This window comes from Python bivittatus, unplaced genomic scaffold, assembly GCF_059951505.1.
Source record: "Python bivittatus isolate LINGU-HERP-01145 unplaced genomic scaffold, Pbiv_v1 ctg000410_np1212, whole genome shotgun sequence".
In the NCBI taxonomy this organism is placed as follows: domain Eukaryota; kingdom Metazoa; phylum Chordata; class Lepidosauria; order Squamata; family Pythonidae; genus Python; species Python bivittatus.
In genome coordinates, this window is record NW_028277067.1 from 15,211,076 (window position 1) to 15,223,976 (window position 12,901).

Here is a 12,901-nt window from a genome sequence, read left to right on the forward strand (position 1 = left end):
ACAGTATTTCACTTTTTCTTTCATTGCTCTCCCAAAACCTTTCAGCCACAAAGCAAGCACTGGCATTGGCTGCTACTACATTGAAGGTACTAGCTTCAGCTGCTTTATGATATTTTTATACCCTTTCCCGTGTCAACTTCCTCTTTTTCTTACAAACAAGCCTTGTTCCTCTCCCTGCAGATACACTCTCCCTCAGCACCTTGCTGTTTCCAAAGAAAACTCTGACGTGACAAAATGGGGAACCTTAATCATTCTGATTGAGGAAAGAAGAAGTTTCATAACAATGTTCCCTAATTGTAAGGGGCGGTGAAATTATCCAGGAAGTTTTTTTGTGGTGGTGGTGCTCTCTGCTTTGATTTAGTTAATTTCATTCATAAAGCAATTACTCGGATCTTCAAGTTTCTCACAGCAGCAGCAACTCACGAAAAACACTTTTTCTTGGCTTGGGGAATAACAGTGGCGGTGGTGATGATGGCAGAAATCTGTACACCAATCTTTCTCAACCTTGGCAACTTTAAGATGTGTGGACTTCAACTCCCAGAATTCCCCAGCCAGCTGGCTGGGGAATTCTGGGAGTTGAAGTCCACACATCTTAAAGTTGCCAAGGTTGAGAAACACTGCTCTACACTATGATGAAGGCTATAGAAAGCCTGAACTTTTTTCTAGCTATCCTACATTTTCACTGAAGCTTCTAGGACCAAGCAGATCCTGATAGTCTTTTTCTTGGGTTCTAATTCTAGCTATATTCTTCTTATACAGTTATAAGTTATTATCCAATTAGTCTATGGAGACATGAGAGAGGTGAGAGTGAGAGAGTTTTGGCAAGGCAGCCTGACCCCCACTGGCCAACCCAGCCCAAAGGCTGCCAGCCAGTCCGTTCACCTTGCCTCTCAACCCCCCCCCCCCCCCCGCTTTTTAATCTGCATTTGCAGAGAGTGGTGACATGAAGAAACCCGATTCCCATCGTCGCCAGGGGTCAAGCTCGGCTGGAGAGAACCCTCAGCGCTACACCGTTTCCTCCAAGGAAGAGGCCAACATGCGTCTTCCTTTCGGGGGCAAAGCCAGTCAGGAACGAGGCAACCGGCATCTAGCTTCTCACGAGCACTTACCAGACTTTCTCCCCCTTCCGGCCCACCCAGAAATCTTCGGCCCTCCAAGCCTCCCCAAGCGGCATCTCGTCTCCCTGGCTGCGCCTTGCGCCCATCTCCCCTTCGGGGCGCGCTATCTCGCTCTCGGTGCCGAGCTCTCCTCCTTGGCTCAGCCACTCTCGCCCCGCCCGCCTTGCCCTCCTCCCCTCCCCCTCCCCGCTTCCTCCCCCCACCCCCCCCTCCACTATTAGTATTCCACTCCCGTCTCTGCTGCTCGCAGGAGCGCTTTTGCTGCAGCGCTCCCGACGTCGTTGGTTGGTTGCCTGCTTGTGTCGGCTTCTTCCTTGGCAGCCGGGTCGGGTCGGAGCCGCCAGGACCAGTGGGTTCTTCCAGGTCTCCTCTTCGCTTGCGTCCCTCCTTCTCCATCGCCCACTCCCGCGGGCTTTGGCGAGGCTCCAGTTGGGTCTGATCCGGGATCTCTATGGAGCCCAAGCATTAAGGGGACCGGGGGAGCCCGCAGCCTCGCCCCCCTCTTTGCCCCCCAACCGGGCACCCGGAGGAGGGAACAGCCGTCTGCGCCAACCTTATCAGGAAAAGAGGGGGAGCAGGGGATGCTGTCTCCGCGACGCCCCCCACTTTGGTGAGTGCGGGGATGAAGGGGTGAGGCTAGATGGCTGGGTGTTTTTTGTTTTTTTTTTGGCGGGTGGAAAAGGGTCATGATCCAGCCCTGGAAAGGGATGAGAAATAATACATACAGCAGGATGGATGCCCTATCATGAAAGAATGTGGGTGAAGTAGAGAGTTGAAAAGGTTAGACTGGGACAGTGATTTTTTTGGAGGGGGGAATAGGGCAGGCTGGAATTAATTGGAATGGAGAAGTGGGATGATGGATGGAAGTTGCTATGGAAACTGCACCATCTATACCCCGCTCAGTGGCTGAAAGATGCTGCTCTCCTACCTCCTCCTTCCCCCCCCCTTCCAGACTTGGCAACCCAACCCCCTTCTACCCTTCCTCATGCTGCAGGCGAATCTCCCCAATCCAACTACTTTCCACTTAATTTTCCCCACCCCAAAAATCTTCCTTGCAAGCATTCATCCACTATGTCCTCTAAAGAGCTCCCCACCAGGCTCAGCCCCCTCCCCTTCATTGCTTGCTCCCATAGCAACATGCGTTGCTTTCCCATCAAGCTGTGCTTAATACTCAGGTCTGATGCCACACCCCCACAATGGGAGGAGGAGGAGGAGGAGGAGGATTCCTCTTGAGGAGCCCCATATATCCCCTTCTAGGCCTGGCTCCAACAAACTCCTCTGGGCTGACTGCTTCCTATCTTCTTACCTCAAATCTTCTCTTCTTGCCTGTCTGCCAGTGGGTCCAAATCTCACTCTTGTGGCCAGAACCCTTTCCTACTTGATTCCCAGTCACATGTTTGAAGCCATGGGTGTTTTCAGTGAAATCATCCTGAGGTTGTTAGGTCCTATGAAGAAATGTACCAAGAAGTAAGTCCAACCCTAGGGACGCATCTATTTCACCCTCTCTATTCCCATTATGGAACCCAAATGATACCCCCCGCAGATGTGTGACTCCCATCCTCCCAACTAGTATGGCTACTAGGATGATGGGGGAGGATATTAAGTTGGGGAACTAGGTATGTAGCTGCTATCAAGAAAGTCCAGCTGATTCATTTTCCAATGAGCCAAACCCTCCCATCCTCTATGAGTTTTTGGAGTTTCCTCTTCAATTTACTGAGAACCCCCATCTTCTCTCACATAAGGATTAGTATTGCCAATTTTTATTGCCCCCCCCCAACTTAGATCTAACTTAATTCAATGCCTCTAATAGCTTCCCACTTTACCCTATTGGACTCAGCTCATTCAAGACTTCCACACTCTTCCTGTTTATACTTGACTGGCATTTTACCATATCCCAATATTCTGAAACACAGAGGCCATAAGAGCAGTTATCTTTATCCTACCCACCTACCCACCCCATTTTTCACACACTACCCATTAAAAATTCCCAAATTTCAAATTTTGCTAGCTGCCTTGAATGCTTGCCAGAGTAAAAAAGCAAAGTGTCAAATAAAATAAGCAATGGCAAAACTCCTACTACTACTCTTACATACTGATTGTTTGTCTATCCAACTTTCAGAGTCCTGGTCTGTTGGTTCTTCTGTCATACTCTCATCAATTCACCCTTTCCCTGTAATTATTTTAGTTTTTCTATTCATAGTGTGTTATGGGTAATCAAAGTGAAATTCAGTAGGGCCTAGTTCTCAGGCACAGCTGATGAAGAGTTAAAGCTATGTCTGGATCTTATCACTTAACACTGCAGATGGGAAAACTCATGGCTGAATGTTCTTTCATACAAGCAAGGAAGCTGCATTAACTTGCACATGCTTAACCTGGTAACTGAATTAACCCATTTCTGGCTTCATACAATACAGTGAACCATAAACCTATCAAAGAGGCTGGATTTGCCCACAGAAATCCACCAACTAATTAGGTAACTAACCAAGATTAACATGAACCAAGTATAAAATCTAGGTTGATTGGGTCAAATGTATTGTGTGAATCCAACCTCTGTGTCACAGAGAAAGTTAACCACAACTCTTCACCCTGATATATTCTTTTCTAGATGCAGAATCTTAAATGGAGAGGCATTTAATTATGCGAGCTTATACCTGCAGTCTGAAGTGATTGCAGATTTACATGCAATGAAGTTTTCTCTGCATATCAACAGCCTTCTCTAGCCTGGTATTCTCCAGATAATGTTGGGATTGTAAACTCCTAGAAATGAAAGTAAGCATAGCCAAAGGCTAAACTGACCACACAAAGCCCTACTAGCCTGGCTGTGGAAACTGGGATTTGCAGTCCTAGCACCTCTTGAGACTGTTAAGTTGGGTGAAGTTTCAGTGGTAGCCATGCTAGTCTTTTGCAATCAAAAGAAATCCAAAGAAAGTTGGGACAACTTAAAAGCTAATCAGTTTTGTTGCTATCATATTAGCTTGAGTCTACTTCATGGAAAGATTTTGGATGGGATGTTGCTATAATGGCATTTGAAGGGAACGACAATATTGCAATGGCAAATTTGTGCCAGAAACTGGTAATAGTCATCCACTGGTTACTGAATTAAGCCATTTTCCAGATTTGCACAATACATTGAACCATAAAGTACAGTAACCAAATGCACTGGATTCAAACAACGCCTTAAGCCACTAAATCACAACACTAAATGAGATTGACATTATTCAAGTGTATTGTGTTGTGTGAATTCAGCCTGTGTGTGATTGTATGTGTCTTCAAGAGTTATAAACAGTGAAAGGTAGCTGGATATGCTTGGATCAGGAAGGATCTTAAATTAATGGAGGGACTTGGGAATTAATATGGGTCCAAGGATTTATGGGATTCACAGAAGGGCCTTTCTGGACTCTCTGGGAGGGGCCCTGTAGCTAAATATTCATCCGAAGTAGCCTTCCTCAAGCCAACTGCCCTCCAGATATGTGAACTTCCCACAATCTCAAGCCAATATGGTGGTTGCTGAGAATTCTGGGAGTTGCAGTCCACGCCCTTGAAGAATACCCAGAATGGGGAAGGCTTCTTTTCCTTCCTCTGTTATCTTAGTCTGTTTGTCAATGCTAATAACATAACCTTCTCCATACATGAGACCCGAGGCAATTGTTCCACCTGCATCCATCTCATGTGGCTGCCATAATCAGCAGCAGAGCCCCAAACACAAAGGAAGAGCCACTTGAGAGCAACAAAGTGAGAGGTGCTCCTAAGCATGGACTGAGGGCTTGCAATGCTGTTACTTGGCTGAAGCTAAGCAGGCCTGGGTTTGGTCAGTACTTGGCTGGGAAACTGAGAATGCTTGGGACACTATCATGGGACACCACTTGAGAGGAAAAGCAAGAACCTAATACAGGAAATTAATATGAGTAGAAAGGTGGAAGATCTGGGCGTTAGGATCCTACAAAGTTATGCGGAAGTGAAAAGTGGGAATAATGCTCAAGAATTATGGGCTATAACTGCTTGAAGATAATTATTTTGCAGTGGGACAAGTTGCAGGGTGAAGTTTGCTATGCAGATTGATGAAAAAAGAGAGAGTAGAAAGATTGGGCTGCTGATAAAAGAAGGTATAAGGAAGTGGTTATTTAGAAACAGATTACTGGTACTGTATATTTAGACTAGTATTCTCCAATCTAGGCATCTTCTGCAGGGCTGATTCCCCACAATATGCTTAGGCTAAGCTAAAATAGAGTTGGATAGCTGGTGCTACACTGTATTGTGGAAACCCAACGATTGTCTTAGCATGTTGTACAGATGAGCTCCATCCAGTAAGCCATGACATGGTGTGCTTGTTTGGGTGTAGCACATAATGTGGACCCAGCCATTTTGTCTTGTTAACCCAGATTTAACATGTTATTAGAAATCAGTCAGTGAATTGGGTAACAGCTCCCAGCATCCACGGACAAGCTGGCCAAAGATGAAGGGAGTTGTAGTCCAACACCTTTGGGAAAGGGGTAAGCTGGAGAGGGCTGTTGTGGTCCAACCAGTAATTGCTTCCTTTTTATTTTCTTTCTTGCAGATTTTGTGTGTGTGTGTGTGGGGGGGGGTCTGCATGATTACACAAAGCTAGTCTCCTCTTTCCCTCCCTGGGGGGCCCTCAACAGCCCTGTGACAGGAAGGGGTATGTGAAGATTGTGGCAATTTATGAAAATGGAATACTGTGCAGCCGTTGGATAAGGGGCACGCTGTGGGTAGGTGCATGTCTCTGTGTGGCACACATTTACAACTGTGAGTGCTGCTGTGGTTGAATGGGGAATTGGGGGGGGGGCGCTGAGACAGAGCCTGCTTTTGCTCCTTAATGTCAGGACAGACCCTGATGGAGGCATGGTGGTGCTTTGGGGATTAATTAGCATTGCAAACAGTTGAATTGTTAATTGTGAAGGCTTTGGCCTGTATACATAAATTTGGGCCATGTTTTTAAGCATGTTTGCTTGCCCTCTGTGTGTGATACGTATAAAATATAAAACTGTACATAGCTACAGCTACTAGAAAAAGTGGCCAAGAGGATGTGCTAGAAACAGTTACCATGGCAATGGGAGCTAGAAGAAAGGGGATGAAATGGAAGGAGTGAGAACCCTTTTTAGTTTCTACCCTAAGTATCCGTTGCCTTGGTTGCTGCTTCTCCCTTTCTCTCCCCAACATTGTGTCCACAAGATACAACACAGTTTATATTAGTCACCACGTCAAAGAAGCCTTCTCTGACCTGGGTCCTCCAAACTGTTGGGCCATGATGCTACCTAAGGATGATGGGAAATGTAGCTCAATGCATCTGGAAGGCACCAGTGGGATATGGCTGTACTTTAGGGAAGAGAGAGGGGGAGTCTTGATTTCCCCCCTCCATGAATAGTCTGTATCTTTTTCATTATACATGTGCTTTATCTGGAAGGCTATGGAAGATACTGTCTCATATTAAGTGCAGGGAAAGGAACTAAGTATGTTATAAAGGAAGATGTGGGATTTGAATCATCATGTGGGGATGAAATTGTCTATTTGCCTTTCTGCATGGAACAGGGGACTGGACTGAGTAGCCTAAATCATCGCCTATATGGTCAGGTACACCCAATAAAGTAGGCTAAAATAGTTTGTGGTCCAGTTTGTTGTGGGAACCAGGTCCTCATATTTAGCCACAATATGGTTTCTTTGTTTGGCATTCATGTTATGTGAATGCAGTAATTATATTTTGTTAGGATTTAACATGCTGTGTGAACCCAGCATAAATGCTATAATTCTATGCCCAGTTAGAATATTGTCAGTCTGGGACAGTGTTGTCCAAACTTGGCCACTTTAAGATGAGTGGACTTCAACTCCCAGAATTCCCCAGCCACCATGGCTGGCTGGGGAATTCTGGGAGTTGAAGTCCACTCATCTTAAAGTGGCCAAGTTTGCACAACACTGGTCTAGGACAATGCAGTCATCTAGAAGTAATCTTTTTAGATCTTCAGCTAAGCTCTTTCACATAATATATTAGGAGATAGATATTTTTGAAAGTTTTTTTTTACAGAGGTTTGGGATTGAATCTGGGGATTTCTGCATAGAGAGCTGCCATGAATATAGTCCCCTGCAAGACATAAAATCTTGCACTTCAGCTTTTTTCAAGAGGGCACTCATCAATTGGGTTAGATTAAGGAGAACTTCCATGGCCTTGAGTCTTCCTTGGCAGCAACTGTAACACATCTACTGAAAAACATGCCTGAGAGAAGTTCTCTTAGGGCAGTGTTGTCCAAACCTGGCCACTTTAAGATGAGTGGACTTCAACTCCCAGAATTCCCCAGCTAGCCATACTGGCTGGGGAATTCTGGGAGTTGAAGTCCACTCATCTTAAAGTGGCCAAGTTTGGACAACACTGCCTTAGGGATTTAATGGCAGTGCTAGAAATCAGGGAGACTGCAAACTGCCGGAGACATGATTATGTACTAAAAGAGGATACTCAAACAGTATTACTATCCAGTAATCAAATAAGTAAAAAATTCTCAGTGACAATTTCTCCTGATTTTTCTTCTTTGAAATAAGTGCTGATAACAAGTTCTCTTTGATCAAATAGAATGAGAACCTATAGAAGAAAAATGCAGAATTTTTTTTTTTCTGCCTAACACTAACTGTAGTAGATTGTCAGCTCTGAAACCTCCTGGTTGTTTGTCTAGCTATCTTCCTTAGATAGTGAGACACCAGACCAGGCAACATTTCCCTTGGAGACTGTTGTTTCCTGACTGTGTCATCGTGACTACTGTATCTACTGAAATCAATTTGAATTCAATTGAAATGATACAATTTATTCTTGGGTCCCAGTTTTATTTTCTCTTGCTTTCCTTGGCCTCTGCAGAATATTTGAAACATTTATTCTAGGTGTTACTGTTATTACAGTCTTCTAGCCAACATTACAGCAACACTGTCAGGTAAGGAATTATAAGTGGCAATTGATAATAAAACAGATGTTACTTCCTCTTTCCCCTGAAGGAGCAAAGCTGTGGGCCAGCTTTCTGTTTTGATCACAGTTCACGCACAATATAAACTGGGTCTGTTATTTGGGAATAAGTCAGTTCTCTTGACTTTCCTAAGGGGCTAATTTTGTAGCATTTGGGAAGCACTGATTTATGTATGTGCCTATATGTACCTTGAAAGAAGCATCCTTAAAAAAAAGAAAAAGATAGTATCAGGGCCACTGGAATACATTTATTCCTCACAGGAATGTATTGAATTTCCAGTGTTCATTGGAATGCATTAAACTGAAGGTGATTGGTTGACTATCAAGTAGTTTGGAGAAGGACCTCCCAAGTGGCCAGAAATGAATTGTCCTTCAGAATGGCTACAGAATCTTATTAGTATCCACTGCATTTCAGCAAAATTTGACTTTGGGAGAAAGGATCAAATCATTATCATCATCATCATCATGATTATCACTATCCTGGGATTTCTCACTATGTTCCTAAAAACGAACTGTCTTTTTTTTTGATTGCATAGACAGGCCCTGAAATAGTGTAAGTTCTTGAGAAGCTGCCTTTAAGGTGCAGCCATGAATCAACAAGGATTTTTGCATATGGCTGAATCCTGTTCATGGGTACTTAAAGCAAATCAAGGTTATCAGTCCTGGGCCACAGTAATCCAGAAGACCAGTAGATGGCAACAAAGTGATTCAGAACAGTCTAACTGCTTGCGGCTGTCTGGATTTCTGCAGCCCAGACCTGGTATCCTGTCAGTAAATACTTTCAATGGAATTTACGCCAAAGTAATTGTTGGCATAGTTTTTGGCACACAGAGACCATGAAAGATCTTGGAAATATTTCTTGTCCCCCATTTTTTTATTAACAAGGAATGAATATTGGCAGCTGTATTGTGCTCTTCCTGAGTGCTTTCTCATGTTATCTCTGTAATATTTAGAACCTATAAGTTAAGACAGTTGCAGTCCTATTTTCCATGTCTAGAGGTGAGTGCTATGTCTTACTGACAAGCTGTGGAAGAAACGTGAGCATAATAAATATTGGGGGGCGGGGGAGAACTGAGGGAACAAAAACCAAGCAAACCCCAAACAAATCGATAAGAATGGGTCATGCCCAGGGACCATGGAATACTGAGTGGCTGGTGTGTGTGTGTCAGTGTGTGTGTGAGAGAGAAATGGAATTCTAAATTTTTTTTCCCCACCCTGAAATGTTTAATGGTGAGGTGTTATTTCTTATTCTCTAGACATCTTTTTGGGAGATGTTAGGAGTGGGGAGATGCTGAATTAGCAGCCGCTAAAAAGTGAATGGAGACATTTTCAGCTCAGACTAACGTAGCACTATTCCAAATTTGCTCATATAAATTTGTTAGTGCCAGATTGGTGGCCTAAGGCAAAAAGCTCTTTTTACATTTGTTTCTTTATGGGATAGGCTCTACAGTATAAGACAATTAAGCTCCATCAGTCAACAGTCTCGAGAGTGGTACAGTAGTCTGCATGATAGACTAGCACTGTTGGGATGCAGGCTCAGACCACAACGCAACCATAATATTCTACCCTGGTTGTGTTTACCCAACATGCTTAGCCAGGTCATATGGGAATCTAGGAAATGCATTTGCACAATATGCTAAGCTTTGTTACTGTTAACCTTGTTTAATTTTGAGAGAGGGGCTTAGCGTGTTGTGTAAACCCAGCCTCTACGAGTAGTTTATGATTCAGTGTATTGTAGGAAACCAGAAAATAGGTTAATTCAGTAACAGGTTAAATGGGTTGTGTGAATGAAGCCATGGAGTCCAGGCTTGCCAAGTGCAGTTGTTCTACAAGAACACAGATGCTTTCCCCTCTCTTGCTACAAGTTTCCTTAAAAAAAGGTACCACTGATTAGTGCTGGGATCTTTTACAAGCAAAACAAGCGGTCCTTTTTCATGCTTCTGGTAAGATCTGAATTGTCCACCATATGCACAGCTTGCAACTTTGCATGTTATTTCTGACTCTACATGCCTCTGTGGCAGCGTGTGAAAAATGTCATTGCTTCAGTTCAGTTAGGTCAGTGTTGTCCAAACTTGGCCACTTTAAGATGAGTGGACTTCAACTCCCAGAATTCCCCAGCCAGCCATGGTGGCTGGGGAATTCTGGGAGTTGAAGTCCACTCATCTTAAAGTGGCCAAGTTTGGACAACACTGAGTTAGGTGAAATGCCGCACACCCAGTTCTTTTTTTCCTACTATGTCTGGTGGATGCTGCCGAGAAGCCTGAAAACAAGGCATGATTTCTTACCAACTGTTTCTCTATAGACTTTGTTTTTCAAAGCCATAGTGCACCTGAAAACTGCTTTTGTTAGAGCATCTAACAACCTTTGATTGCATTGTTCCAGAGAGTTGTGACTCCTTTGTTAAGAAAGCCGTAACTTTTGTGTGCCGTTCCTACAGTCGACTTTAGAAATGATCTTGAATGGGGCTATTACAGGGGTGGACAACCCACGACCCATGGAGTACATGGAGTCATGAAGCGTTCCACTTACACTCCCTAACATCCTGAGATGGTGCTGCTGAAATTTGTCAACAAAAGTCTATTTTGGGTGACAACAGTTTTGGATTTTCCTAACCTCAGCCCCTCCCCCCCATCCCAGACCCCTGAAGTGGCTACAAAATCATACCCCAGCTGAAATTTGATTATGCTGATGAAGCACAGTCTTGGGCCATATTGATATCTGAGGACCTGTTTTTTTTTTTTTAAAAGGGTGGAAATGGGACCAGTTTGCTTCCCAAAGACTTGATGCTGTCATTCCCACACTTAAAATCTACCCCTCGAGCCTGAGAATCAGTAGAAAAAAAATCAGCTCCTTCCCTTTCTGTGATGTTACTACCCTTCCATTGACACATTTGGTCCTGCAGCTGGCCAGAATGAGTTGCCCATCCCTGGGTTGGTAGGACATCTGTATCCATTATTGTCTGATTTGTTTCCTACCATGCCCAGGCCAGTGTTTCTGAAAAGCCTGCACACAAGGCATGATTTCTTACCAATTGTTTCCCTGTACACTGGTGTTGCTGGTAAGCAGATCCAGGTCTTCTCCTCCCAGAACCTGGGTGTGAATTCGGCAGATGAAGAAAGGGTTCCAGCTCCATATATTGAGATGTGATTCTTTTGTCCCCACCTAGGGCAGGAGCCTTCTGGCAGTTCAGCCTGCATGTGGTTGTAATGGTCCTAGATGATGGATCTGCAGTTCCTAGGCAGATCCTTGTGTGTCTCTTTAAACACACATTGTTGGCTCTAAATAAATAAGTAAAACAGCCCCTGGGTGGATATGTGTGATTCTCAGCTGAGCACAAGATTCTTTTTTTTTTTATTAAAGAGTTTTAAAAAGGAAGATAAAAACTAATACAAACTAATGTGAAGTAAGAAAAAGAAAAGAAGGAAATCAAAGAGAAAGCTAAAGGTGCAAGAAAGAAAGAAAAAAGTAAAAGAAAAATAGAAGAGAAAGAAAAAAGATACAAAGAAGTAGCTTCTGATCTTCTTTACAGCAGTTATAAGTATGATTATAAATTTACCTCTTACTCTGTGGTTACAATATAACTCTCTTCTTTGTATAATCAATCCTGTCTAAACCATAAATCATATGTTCATTTTCCCCCCGTTTTTCGCAAAAAGTCCATGGGGGTTTCCAGTCAGCAATAAACTTAGATATTGTGTTTTCTCTGATCAAAGAAGTCAATTCTATCAGTAATTTCCATACACGCTGATGTATTGCACTGCCAGGTTAAGGATCTGAGAGTGTTAATTACAAGCTACAATTTGGCAAGAGAGGGAGGCAGCCGTGATGCAGTTCTGCCCACCACTCTAAGTCGCGGGCAGAACGGGTGCCTTGGCACAAGAGAGGGGGGAAATTGGATCTAGAGATGCAATGATAAAAAGTTGCTCTCTCCTTTTCTTGACTAATGCTCTTTCCAGGAGGTGGGAGAAAAAAAGTGTCAGAGTGTATTGCCCATGAAGGAAATTGAAATATTCTGGGAAATTTGAATTACGCTCTCCTGGTGATTGCAAAGAGTACATTTGGCAAAAACACCCCCTATTTGAGCACATGTATGCACATATGCACACATACAGAGGGCTCTCTGATATGTTCTGTAACAGGAAGTTTTAAAAATTAGGTGTTCTGTCCTGGAAAAAGCAGTGGAATTATGTTAGCAAAATCTTGGTTGGGTTATGATGCCAGAAAACAATATCAGAGTCTTCATCCAAAATTCTTTACTCCTCTGCATGAGGGTTCAGTGGAGTGTATTGGTATGATGTTGGCTGCATAGTTTATTCCGATAAATGGATTTTGGCAAGGAATATAAAGTATGGGAGAGTGGGGGGAAGTTCAGAAAAATGGGGATGAGATGTGGAATTTCTCCAGAAGGTTGTGCTCCAAGGCTACTGGAAATCTAACCTCCAACAGGTTTGACCCACATTTTTTTCCTTCCTTCCTTCCTTCCTTCCTCCCTCCCTCCCTCCCTCCCTCCCCAAACAAGAAGTCTAGAAATGTGCACATTTAAAAGAGAAAGCTGACATTTGCAACAAGTCATCTTCACATTTAGGTTGGGTGGCATGGAAGAGCAAATGAAGTGGTCATAGTTCTGAAGGCCAAGGGGAAACAGCCGATGGTGAGAATCTTACTGTTTGTTCAAAGCGGACAACTCTCAGTAGAATTCACTGCTGTAGAATTTTATAGGTTTGTATAGGTTCAAAAGCTTATGCAAATAATTTATTTGCTTCATTGCTCAAACCAAACACTGAATTGGGAGATTAAGAGAGAAATTTCCAATATGTCATAACCT

General features: G+C 43.6%; 1 protein-coding gene across 1 annotated transcript in view; it reads left to right on the forward strand.

Moving 5' to 3' along the window:
* Positions 1-1,380: 1,380 nt before the first annotated feature.
* LRRC4B (leucine rich repeat containing 4B) overlaps positions 1,381-12,901 on the forward strand; it is a 121,207-nt gene continuing 109,686 nt past the window's right edge. The window contains exon 1 of the mRNA XM_007435750.4: positions 1,381-1,728. The gene's annotated coding sequence lies outside the window, so the exon portion shown is untranslated. The remainder of the gene's footprint in view (positions 1,729-12,901) is intronic.